This window comes from Crinia signifera, chromosome 1 (assembly GCF_055691185.1).
Source record: "Crinia signifera chromosome 1, ASM5569118v1, whole genome shotgun sequence".
Taxonomy (NCBI): Eukaryota; Metazoa; Chordata; class Amphibia; order Anura; family Myobatrachidae; genus Crinia; species Crinia signifera.
The window spans coordinates 93,474,212-93,487,373 of NC_139217.1; the positions used below are offsets into that span (position 1 = coordinate 93,474,212).

Genomic DNA, 13,162 nt, shown 5'->3' on the forward strand with positions numbered 1-13,162 from the left:
CGGCTAGCGGTGCGCAGACAGAACTAGCTCTCTCTTATTCTTTATTATTTTAATTACTAGGATGTATTTCGATTGTGTGTAGTATTAAGCGTCACCCCACAGCCCTTATAAGGGTAGCGGGGCATGACTGATATCTATACCGGCGTCTCTAAACCTCATATACCCAGCCACTGAGCGAATACTCTGGTGGCGTGGGAGGGACGACCGGCGGATTAGACCTGACATTTAGATCCTGGAGCACTGGGTGGATATCACACCACAGTGGTCTTGTATAATCCGAGTATATACGCTTAATTCATTTTGCCTACACTAACCACTGCCACGCTGATACATGCCGACAGCACAGACTGTGAATGTGCATTTGGCTCTAAATTATTAGAGACGTGAACCTCCACTTGCGGGCTCGCAGTGGGTTAACGTCAGCCCTAGCTATCTTTGACAACTTAAATTGTATTGTTGCCAACCCATACGAATTGTCCCTGCTATATGTGGGGTAAAAGGGTAATGACTCAACGTTAAATACCATGGGCATATAGAGAGTCTGCATGTACTAGGTATGTGGGCATACTAACGAGAAGGATATGTGAATGCTCTGCAATACATGTGAATTAACATATAACCCTGAGCAGCCCCTGTAAGAAGTAGCGGGGCACTAACGGTGTATATACCGGTGCCTTCCACCCCTATGTGCCCAGCCATTGAGCTTATATTGAGCTTATATCTGTGACACAGTAAAAGGGACAGTTAGCCGCTCCTTCAGGCGCGGTGAGCCATTATATACACACCATAAACTAAATATCAGAGATCTCAGACGAGTGCTACAACGCAGTAGCCTGATAGATCCTGGAAGTAAATCCTGTGTACCTCTATTCATTTTTGAGACTCATCGCTAGGCTCACATTCACGACAAACATTAATCTCCACATGCGGGATCGCAGTGGATGAAGATTAACCCCATATACATACCCTCCAACATGACCCATTCCATTAGGTACAAAATGTTCTGTTCCTGGACTTCCCTGCCAGTGGCAGTTACAAAGGTTGGACTCCAGCACAGTCCAAAATTCAAAGAGGGGAGCCACATCAACTGTCAGTGAGTCCAGGACAGTGATGTTTGGGGTGGCAGTAGGTGTGGCTCCCCTTTTTGAATATTGGACTGTGCTGGAGCCCCAACTCTGCAACTGCCACTGGCAGGGAAGTCCAGGAACAGAGCATTTTGTACCTAATGGAATGGGTCATGTTGGAGGGTATGCATATATTAAAATCTTACACCACACCTGGCACCAGCCCACACTCTGTCCCAGTCACAATCTGGGAAAATGGGCGATTGACCAGGTGGGTGAGGGTTATCAGCAGAGACATTGTGGGTACCCGCAGAGCGGGCACTATTAGTAAGCAGCATTAATAAAAGGTCTGCAACACATGTTGATTATAAATAAAGTGCCCTACATCTGTGAATAAAGAATAAGGTGCCCCAACACACCCCTACACCAATCCATCCTTGATATATAGAAGAAAATTAAGAGAGAGCATTCTGTCTGCCACCTTATTTTATTAATTGTTATTTCTTACTTTAATCGTTGTATGTCTACTCTTTGTGTGTAAAAAAATTTAACACTTCGCAACATTTTTAACATTCTCATTAAAAGTTAGATTTTAGATCAATATAGATGCACCCAACCAAAAAGGACATTCCTCTTTTCCTTTTTTGATGTCATATATTGTATGTACTGCAGACTATATCGCTTGCACATTGGGAGGGGGTACAACCACAATGTTTCTGAACAATAAGTTGTCTCTGCAGCACAGCTGATGCCGATGTATCATGCAGGTCTACCAACCGACCCGTCATGACGCTGTATGGACTGCCGTCAATGACAACAGTCTCATAGGCAGCAGTCTCATGAAGAGAAAATCAATGCTTTGCTGGTTTCCTTGGATACCTCCAAGCTGTTCCACTATGTACAATGGTCTTATCTGTGGGAAATGAGGATGAGTTGGTGTTCAATCATTGTAAATTGGGCTTAGATGTTTCAATCCCACAACACTAGTTTGTAATAATGGATATATTTCTAGCTCTTATCTGGGAAAGTCCATTGGACAGGGTTCTAGGATTGAAGCAGTGTACTGGCCCAACAGTAATTCATGCAGACCATGGGCCACATGTAATAGAGGGGCAGATTTATTAAGCTCAGTGAAGTGATAAAGTGTCTGTTTTTTATCACCAGCCAATCAGCTCCTAACTGTGTTTGGTTTGAAAAGTGACAGGTTGGAGCTGATTGGCCAGTGATAAAAAGTCACTTCACTGAGTTTAATAAATCTACCCCAGAGTTCTGCCGGAGGTGCAGGATGCCAGATGATCTCTATGCTTTTTAAAAAAGCAGCAATTACATGGCAAAAACAACATGGTGTTGCCTTGTAAATGATTCTGCTTTAAAAAAAAAAAGTCTAAGATGGCACGGCATTCCCCAACTCCTGCAAACTGAAGCCCTATTACAAATGCCCAATATGCAGTTTTTTCTTGTTTTTTAATGTCTATGTCAACAAGTTCTCTAATACCCCTTTCACACCAGCCTAAATTCCCGGGTTGGGACAAAGTACCAGGAAAAATTGCTGGGATTTCAACCCTGCGAGTTAGCAGGGTTGCTACCGGGCCCTTTCCAGACTACTGGCTGGTGTAAAAGCTACTCACCCGGCTTCCCGGCTTGAATGTCGCTTGCCGGTTGGGAAGCAGGGTGAGGTGACTGCTGGAGATGGAAATTCTGGGTGCCCCTCTGGGGGAACTGAAGCCAATCAGGGAACTGAAGAACATTGAGTGGGCGGGGTTTCTCTCTGCAGCTAGTCTCCCGCATGTCCCATGCAGCCCTGGGGGACAACCCTACACGTCACACGCACAGCAGCCCAGTCCCAGCCTGCACAACCAGGGGACAGATCAGTGCCCGGACCCACAGTGAGTGATAGCATGTGCCGAGTGTCAGCAGTGGGTTCTGGCTGCACCCCTTTCACGCCATAAAATGCAGGGACTAGGCTGGTGTGAAAGGGGCACACCCGGGAATGTCCCTGCATGATCCAGGAACTATATTCCTGTGTAAGTTCAGGGCCGGCGCCACCACTAGGCAGCTTTAGGCATTTGCCTAGGGCACCAGCCACTGGAGGGAGGTAGTTCGGAGCCCCCCTAACTCGGCAGCGGCGCGGGGGTACCTGCGGCGCTGTCTGCAAGCCGCGGTCAGAGGGGTCCCTGCGTCACTGTGTATTAAGTTGACGGGGTCCCCGCAGTGACTTGGAAATAACTATACTACTCCCTGGCGTTTATTCTGCTACAGTTTTTTTGCTTCATTGGAGCCTTTCTGATGCAAAACAAAAATCTCAGGGTAGTTGGCCAGCTCACATTTCAAACTCTATTATTACATGTCACAATTGCACACCTGAAGCAGTCAGATGTGGGGCCAGCACTTACCTGCATTCCCAGTTTCTTAGGGTAATTCCGGCTCTGTAAGGAGAGAAGAACTCTGGACTACAGTAAATAAACCTGCCAGCCACATTCTGAAATGTGGTTCTTATATGAGTGGGTGCTGTGGGTTTTGATCCTGATTTCCCACTATTTAGGTCTTCTAAACTGAATGAACAAACACAATAACGTTATCTGGGTGCAGAGGGCAGCAGCCTCAATCCACTCTTGGGATTCTGGGGGTTATCTGAAATCCTTTAATCATCTCTGTATTCATCTGAATTTGGGTTTCCTAATATTATGTTTTCATGTGCTCCGTGATTATTGAAAGCGCAATTAGCTACTGTACAACCTGTTACACACAACGCCATGATAAAGCCAAATTCTTATTTGCTAGGATAGTTAAGGTAGATGCCCCGGTAAAGAACTAGAAAATTGCAGAATTTAGAGTACACAAATCCCTCTCCTTCTATACATTTCAAGAAATGAAACCTCAGTACAACACAATTGCAAACATTTGGAAACAAATGGAAGGTGCTAAACCTTTTTAATAGATTGTAAGCTTGCAGCAGGGCCCTCTAACCTCCAAGTCTGTCTATTACCCAGTTTGTTTTATCACTGTCTACTATTGTAAAGCGCAACAGAATCTGCTGCGCTATATAAGAAACTGCAAATAAATAAATAAATAAACCAATTTAGAAGTTCATAACAGATCCTACAAATGGTGGTATTTAGAAAGTAACAAAAAAATTCCTTTGCTCACTGCAGTAAACAGCGGCTGGTCTTCTGTATATAATATGTATATAAAAGTCTCTGTTAAATACATTTGCAAATATCTGATAAGCCACCCGCCACATAAAGTTGTACATTTTGAAATTATACTATCTATTTGGGGGTCACAAATTCATGTGCTTATAAAGTGAAAGATAATTTCTCAATATTGAAGCACAGCCAAAAGCTAAATAACCTAGCCATTAGTTTTGGATATATTAAAAAAGGAGTGTTTTCTACCAACCACACTTTTCTCTACTAGCTGGTACAAAAATTCCTAAAGTGGTGTGGAAATCGCTGTGCCCCTCATCCTGTGAATACACAGAGGTTGTGAAATAACCCAAAGTCTACATGTTAAGGTACAGGGCACCAAATGGAGTTCTGCACTTTGAGGCTCTATGGGTTAACCCTTTCAGGTCCAACGTCTAGTCAGGCTCAACAGCCCTAGCACTAGTAGCAGATCCAATGGTGAGCCACTTTAAAATCAGAAGATTAACATTGTTTAACATTCAATGTAGACCATTTTTAAATAAAAAAAAAAACTGTACAATTAATTTAAACATTTAAACCAGACTGTTTGAATTGCAAAAATAAAATTGGACTGCAAAATATTTTGCTGCCACATACCAATTATTGATATAGTCATTGAAACGTAACCAGCTCAATAATGCGGCAAAATAACTTCAGCACAGGGGCGTGAAAACTTTTTATCAGTGAAGGGGGTTAAAATGGCTTTTCGGTGTACTTGCTTAAAGTTGATCATTTTGAAGTGTTGAAGGCTGTGAGAGATCCTCAAAATATCCAATAAAAATGCAACTATGCAATATTTAACTAAACTTCAAATCAATTGGTTTGGCTTTATTTGTAATTATTTATACCAAAAGTCGCTGTGAGTGATGCTGGCATTTTAGTAGATATTTTGAGGATCACTGATAGCAACATTAGCACTTAAAGGATTAAACATAAAATGATTGGTTTTTGAATTCTGAACATATCTAATACTTGATCTGTTCACTGTTTATTACATTTACATACATAAAGATGCAATATTTGTATCAGTGGCCGTGTTCTGTCGCTCTAACCTGCAATCAATAGTGTCAAAATGCAACTCAAAATATAGAACCAGTATAAAGATAAGCTGATCAGTCTGTCAATGAGAAGCCACAATGAACATTAAATGTAGGATGATGGATGTGTAAATTGTTCACGATTTCAATGACCATCTTCTCTTCATAGGTTACAATCTTTCTCATTTTCTTTCTTAAATAATATTTTATTGGGTGAAAACATCCATTGTAGGGTTTGTATATGGAACACATCAACATGTTCTTGTGGTGACATTATTTGTAAGTCTGCCATAATGTTCAACCATTGCAATAAACATATGAGAAGGCTAAGTTTACAAATTGGTTTATTAAGAGCACACTACAAAACTGGCTAACACCTGAGCTAAGATTTAACAGTTATATAAATAGTGGTGCCAAAGAGAGACAAATCAGAATACACAATTAATTGCACAGTAGGATGTCATGGATGTGGTATGGCAGCACCACCACAAAGTTCTCTTTCTTCTTGCAAAAAAGTGGGCAGAAAATAATCATTCCAAGACTGGAAAAACATTGTAGCCTGATGAACAAATCTTTACGGCTAATTGGAGCATGGCTAAAGGGAAGACTATTACTTGGGAGGACCAGTCCACAACTTTACTGACCCATCTTGGTTGTCAGCAATACTTGATGAAGGTAAAGAAGTAATTATGGGAGTAATTCTTAGGTAGGCGCAATAGTGATATTTGTGGAAGATAACGGTAGAGAGGGTTCAAAAAAGCAGAAGGGTCTCAAATGTTAAGTAAGCATATCTGAAACAGTGACTGCAAATTTGTTTGGCATTGTAAAGGCTCCAGTGGGTTACTTGAGACGGTCATTCTGAGCAATCCTAGGGTTGCTCACTATTCTGCGACCGATGACGGATCTGAGACTCAGTCAGTGAATGTCCGTATAACGACATTGGAATAACAACAAGTGATAACAAAGCGATCACTTCAAAGCCCCCTTTGGCCAAGCGAATCAAAGCCTCTTGCAGGCTCGCTGGACTCACCACGCTGTGGGATCGGTGGCTCGTTGCACTTGACACAGGACCCTCTTTATGGGTCATGGATCCCCAAAAGGGACCATGCAAGGCAGGATTCTGACTGTTGGGAATTTAACAATCGGGATTCTGGTGTCGGTTTAGTGATAGGTCATCCAACATTGATGTTTTACAGAAAATAATGACACTATGGATTTTATTATATATTTTTTTAATTAGAACAAACCCCTATAAAATACATTGCTCAGTACTTAGATGTGTATAAGACATTTAAGCACTAAATTATAATACATATACAGGTTTTGATCTAAGGTACTGTAAACTAATAATTTTGCAATATTAGCCAATTGGTGCAGTGCGCTACCTGGTGATGTCACACTGCACAATTACAAATTCATAGATAAAAAAACAATTTTCCAGACAAACTCAGAGGAAGTCTGGCCATTGTCACTTTTTAAGCATGTTATGTTGTATAGGAAATCACTAGGCATGTAGTATGGCAATCACATTAAATGACTATTGTTAAAAATAGTCAAATATACTAAAATGAAACAGTTGCCTTTAAATATTGTCTTGTGTTTACAACTGTCAAGTGCCATACCTTTTATGGGTGAGTGTTGTACATGACTTTGGAACTTTGCATGCTAGAACATAGTGATACATAGACAGGTAAATTGAGCTGGCACGCATGTGGTGCTCAGGGAGAGGAAGAACTGTTTGCTCCGCAGCTGTGATCTCATCAAGTCCTTTCACACTACCCATCTAAAAAAAGCTCTCTCCCTTTCAGAAGTTACATCTGTCAGTCACGACATTCCCAGACAGACCGCCAAGGATCAGCGCACATAGTGTGTGTGTGTGGATCTTCAGCCCTTTAAATTATATACAGTGGGCAAAAACATTTATTCACCCCTTCTTAGGCTTTTCCACATTTTGCTGTCTTACAATAGGGAACCATGGTGGATTTAAATGTATTCTCACTAATCAACATAAAGTACTGCACTTTACAGTGGAACAAATTAAACAAATAATGTGTCAAAATTAATTAGGAACAAAAAACTGAAAAAAAAAGTGATTGCATTAGTTCCCACACCTGCACTTTATTAATACTAGATCTCCACTAAGGTAAACTTTTTTTTAGCTCCCCCATGTAGCTGTCAGCTCCCCATGGTAGTCAGTGCACTTCCAAGCCAAGGCTACTGAATGATGACTAAAGAACATTACTAGCAGTTCTGGAACAGGAGATTGGGAAAACTGTACAGCAGTATTTCCAAGGTGCTGAATATTCCCCAAGGTACAGCTAAGTTATCCATATTAAACAGAGGAAATTTGGAAAAATTGTGACTACCTACAACAGGCCAAAACAAATGACATTTTAATAACCATAAGTGACCCGTGTGCACTGTATTAAGGGCCTGATGTAATTGCCCAAACTCAAATCTAAATTGCAATATACAAATACAGCATGTGTGGGTTGCAAGGAAAAGCAGCCAGTATTTACCTTGCATGCAAAAAAATGTGTGTATTTGCAGCCCTTGCATTAAAACATGGTTTGTCCATATGCATAATAAAACCCCTTTTACACCTATTACATTTCCCGGGTTATTGCCGGGTCCATGGGGCTTAATGTAAATAAGGAGGAGGTAAATAGTTGCCTGTGTGCTTTGTCCATTCACATCATGGATGGAGGCTAGGGACACAAAGGGACGGAGGCTGGGGGAGCCCAGCAGCTTTCCCAGTGCTTGGCTTGCTCCCAGTGGGACATAGGTGACACAAGGTTCTGGGCTGGCGGACTTCCTGGCGCATGGATATATTGTCATCTCCAAGTGCCCTTATTGAAGACACTGCACCCATGTGCAATGTCAATGGTGCTGAATCGGGAATATCCCAAATTGGCACCGCAGTGTAAGCGCTGTGAACACGGTTCCAATCCGAGTCAGATCTGGGATTTTGGTGTAAAAGGGATATTAATTGCTCTCTTACTGTACTTTATTCCAAAATCAGAATCAGACCCAAAAGGCCCCCTTACACTTGTCCAACTTATTGTCTCAACAAGTTGGACCTGAGTGACTCGAGATTTATCCTATGTGCAGGAGGATCAATCTCTTTCAATCTCTTGGTTATACCCAATGGCACAGGATTGTGGATTGTGTCCTACACATCAGGCACATAAGATTTTGTCAGACAGGCACATCAGATCTTGTCAGATAAATTGACTCAATCCACCTGAATTGGGCCAAATCTCACAAAATCTCCCAAGTGTAAGGGGGCCTTAAGTAACTTATACCCCGTTCACACTGCCCCAAAACATCAAGATATTTCAGGGGCAAGATCTGACAAACTGGGCTGTGGCTCAGTGAAATGGGTGAAACTGCATCGACCCGGGACTATTGACCAGGGAATTGGACCGGGACTTTTGCAGGGTTATTCCCAGGTCCGAAATTGGTAGCCAACAGTGTGAATGGTTCATCATGGGTTTGTCAAACTGGGTCTGAAAGAAAGGAGCCAGCCAATCAAAGTTCGTCTTTTGATTCCTCAAACTTATTGCCAGGGCAGATCAGGGTTGAGTATGAATGGGGCTGATCCAGGAATTTTCTGGTTCCAAGGTGCAATGTGAACAGGGTCTGGTGAGCGGATATTATCGGTGAAACGGCAATATCCTGGTTTAAAAAACCCAGTATATTGCCAGGGTGGCAATGTGAACATGGTATTACTATGCTCTTTTGGTTGTCATGCTCTGTTGGGTTTATCAGTGACAGTGGAGGTCACCAAGAACTTTGGAGGGATGCATCAGGCTGCAGCCCCCAGTTGGATAGTCATATTCTACAGTGGTTCTCAACTCCAGCCCCAAAATATCGGCCTGTGTATGATTTAGGATATCCAGAAAACATGACTTGTTGATTCTACTTGTGGAGTGGATTTGAGAAATGCTGTTCAAGTAAATTGCTGTCCAGTTTCTTATGTATGGAGATTCATATATTGGGAAATTAGACAAATGCAGTAGCAAAAAATTATAAAAAAAAAAAAACTCTGCTCTCTTCTGTCCATGAAACATGGCCTATTCTGTCCCCAATCACTTGCAATTCTTCTACATTTTCCCAAGGCAGCAATAGCAAGCGGGGTGGAGGGGTAGTTATTTCATTATAATAGAGAAGTGAAAGATAAATGTCGCTGTGGACTGCATTATAATTACAGTACCTTTATTTTTATACCCTCACTTTATCAGAAAACACTAGTGTCTTTATGTAAAACAGATGTATGGAATCACTCGATATGGCTGTAAATGTATATCCTAAGCCTCCCACTACTTCCCTTACTTTTATGGCTTCTCCTAAATTGCTCACATTTCCCAGCAGCTGCTGCAGGTGGTTCCGGCTCTGTCTATAGCTGTCAGGACAAAGAACGAAGACCCTCAGGACTGGTAGGAAATGAACGTTGATGCTAGTCAACGTAGTTAATCTTCTGTACCCTCAGCCAATTAAACCATGCCAGTGTCTAATAAAAGCCCAAGTGGTTTATTTTACAGAAACCCCATGACCTCACAGAACAAGGGCTACTGGAGTAAACCTTCCCCTAGGTAAGCCACGGGGCTGCAGTCATTATGAGGACAGACCTGCTCTAAGGCATAACAGGTGTGACATGAACATGACCATTCTATACTGTTTAACAATCAAGTAACTACCGTTATATTCAAGCTAAAAATGGCCATAAAAATAATGTGAAATGTATCACTATAGCTTAGTGCAATTGTACTTATATTCACCAATTGCAGGTATTTGCATTTTGAAGCACAGTTGTCACATTTTCTTTAGGCAATATATTTCTTTAGATAGAATGTCATATTCACCCATCTAGGAACATGGCGGCCAACATAATATTAAACTTCATATCTGGCACTGAGCACCATATGAGTGTCACGAATTTGGGCTAATTCTGAGCCACATACAAAAGCGCATGAAGCAGTGTCTACTGACACCCCCTTTATGAGTTTATGCAAATGGCCAACAAGCTTCTTCGGTTGTATACATTTGTGCGACCAAATGTTGTTTAGAAAAGGCTTCAAAAAGCGAAATAGTTTGTCGTTCATCATTCATTATATAGCTTGGTGCGTATGCAAAGTTTAAGGGAAATTTTTCAATAATATCACTGAACACATTTTCTAGTGTGTATGGGCCTTTAGACTGTTTTCTACTCCATATTCAATTCAGCAGCACCCACCTTAATGATTGTTTCAGTGTCCTGTCCCCTAAAGCAACAATGTTTATATGCCATGTATTTGTCCTACATTGTCTTGTACTGTAAGTTGTTGTGTTGTTGATTTGCTCATTTGTTTATGTATTTTGTTAGGCGCAGTGGATCCCTTAAACCATATAAATAGCAAAAATAATAGTAATAGCACCTGTGCGCACTGTAATACCGACTGGTCCTTCCTTCTATGCCACCATTGGTTGCACCATCACAAATTGCATCAGCCCTGTGAACAGACCATTTCTGTGTGCAATACTAGCCGCCTCCCAACTTCACTCATTGCTTGTACTTGCATGCCTAAGTAGCTGTGATTTATCAGCCTGCCGAATTGTTAATCATTGCAAGAAAATCTGGTCCACCGGAAGCATCACCGAGTCCTCAGCAACTGCATACACATATGCTCGCCCAACTAAATAAAGAGGAACGTTGACTCTCCAAGTCAGTCTATGGCTATGCAGACTGGCCTAGGCATTAGCGACACTGACAACTGTCCGTGACACATCTGCATTTTTGCCATCACCCCCCCCCCCCCCCACACACACACACACACACACACCGTTTAACCCCCTCGCCAGCCACATTGAATACAGGCCAATATATTAACACTACTACAGTATTTTCCACGTAATGTAAGTTTGGCCTTCTGTGTAATTTGTTTCCATTAATAATTATAAAAATGCACAGCAATCTCTGAGAAGAGTCTGTGATCATTTATTGTTATATACTGCAGCTGAAAGACATACTTATTATAAAACATACTACTACTTAGCCCATAGAAACGGTAATGTCAGTGCCGGCGGTTGTATGCCCCTGAATGAAGCCGGCTCGGACAACACTTGAATTCCCACCATAGAGGAGCAGCGTTCGCCTTTTTTTATTATATAGAATATTGTGTACAATACTGGAAAATAATTAGTTTTAAATATATTAATACATTTTTTAAAGAATTGTTTATTTAAATTCGCAATAAAACAATACAAAAAAAATGGATGCAGTCAATATAAACATGGAGAATAAAATAAAATTAATATCATACCATGAATAAGCATAATTTGCCAAATTAAATTTTTTGAAGCGTACCCATGTATAGGGGCAGCAAGCCTCCAATAAGGGGTGATAGGAAAGGTGTAGAGTGAGGAAGAAATTAGGGGGGATGGGGAGAAGGATGACATTTATAGAGGTAAAAAAACAACAACAAAAATAAACAAGCAAACATGAATGGGGAAATTTACTACGATGGGAGCTCTATTTCACATGTGATGTTGCTATGGGAAACCAATCAGAATCTACTTCTTATTTATTTAGGTGGCATAGAGTTTATTTTAAATTAAGCATTGTGTATGATGTCCTGGTTAGCATTACTGCCTCACATCATTGTGGTCTTGGGTATAATGACTGTGTGGAGTTTGTATGTCCTCCCTGTGATTGCATGGGTACCCTCTGGGTACTTTGGTATTATCCCACAGTCCAAAACTAGAGTGGTAGGACCATTGGCTCCCAACAAAATGTAACCCAAATGTGTATGTACATGTGGTGGGGAATACTCGCTGACTGTAACGTCCGCTGGGACAGGGACTGATATGAATGGCCAAATATTCTCTGTATGTATGTGTTATAATATCTGCTGACAAAAAACAAAGCCTTTGTTAGATGATTGTCAGAGACACAATGATTATATAGTAGGGTTTGCTATTTATACTGTTTTTCACTGAATTAAAGAATTGCCTGATGTAGAGGAGGAGATGTAAAGGGGGTTCTAAATTTAGACTAAATGTCTGCAAAAGAGGGGAATGTCACAGAGTAAGTCAGGTCAGGTCAGAAAGGTTCTGCTAAGAGGGCAACTCTTAGGGTTTTGGATAAATAGAAGTCCATAGCATTTTCTGGATTTGTTTTATATAAATCATGAAGTGCAAAGGCCCTCATACACAGGTCTGATTTAATCCAGATCCAATATATCAGATGAAATTGAGCCAAATCGGAGATATTTGACATCAGGTCCGACCCTGTAGATCATATGTGCAGGAGCTCTTTTACATGTGATAAATCGCATGTGATTTATTGCATGTAAAAAATGGCACATCAAGTGCCAAGTCGGAAGCATTGGTCCTGTGTATGGGGGCCTTAAGACTGCTGTGTGGATAGAAACAGCTTTAGGTTGTATACTACATGATATTCGAGCCAAAGGGGTCTATTTACAGGTTCTAAAACACTGAACTTTTGATCATATTTACATGTATGCCTGAAATTTTTACTACTAAAAAGCATTCCCTATTATATATCGGGCCTAAACTCAATGCAAAGGACCTGGGTTTAGAACCTGATGCTTAGTTAATAAATCCCCTAGACAGGGGAAACTTTACTAAATCTTCTAAAAATGAAAAGAGGTGATATTGCACATAGCAGCCAATCATATTCTGTCTATCATTATCTAGGATGCCATAGAGAAATGATAGACCGAATCCGTATGGTTGCTATGGGCAACATCACCTCCTTTCTTTTTTAGAAGCTTTAGTAAATGTACTCCTCACAAGCGATCATAGACCAGGCCCTAGAACAGTCCTTGTGTTTGTCGCTGTAGAAGTCTTAAATGGGAAAAGTTCATATTGTAAA

The 13,162-nt window shown here is 41.1% G+C and overlaps 1 protein-coding gene across 5 annotated transcripts in view; it reads right to left on the bottom strand.

Annotated features, from left to right (window-relative positions):
- Positions 1 to 13,162, bottom strand: part of STOX2 (storkhead box 2) — a 248,749-nt gene that overhangs the window by 9,970 nt on the left and 225,617 nt on the right. The gene's annotated exons all lie outside the window — the stretch shown is intronic.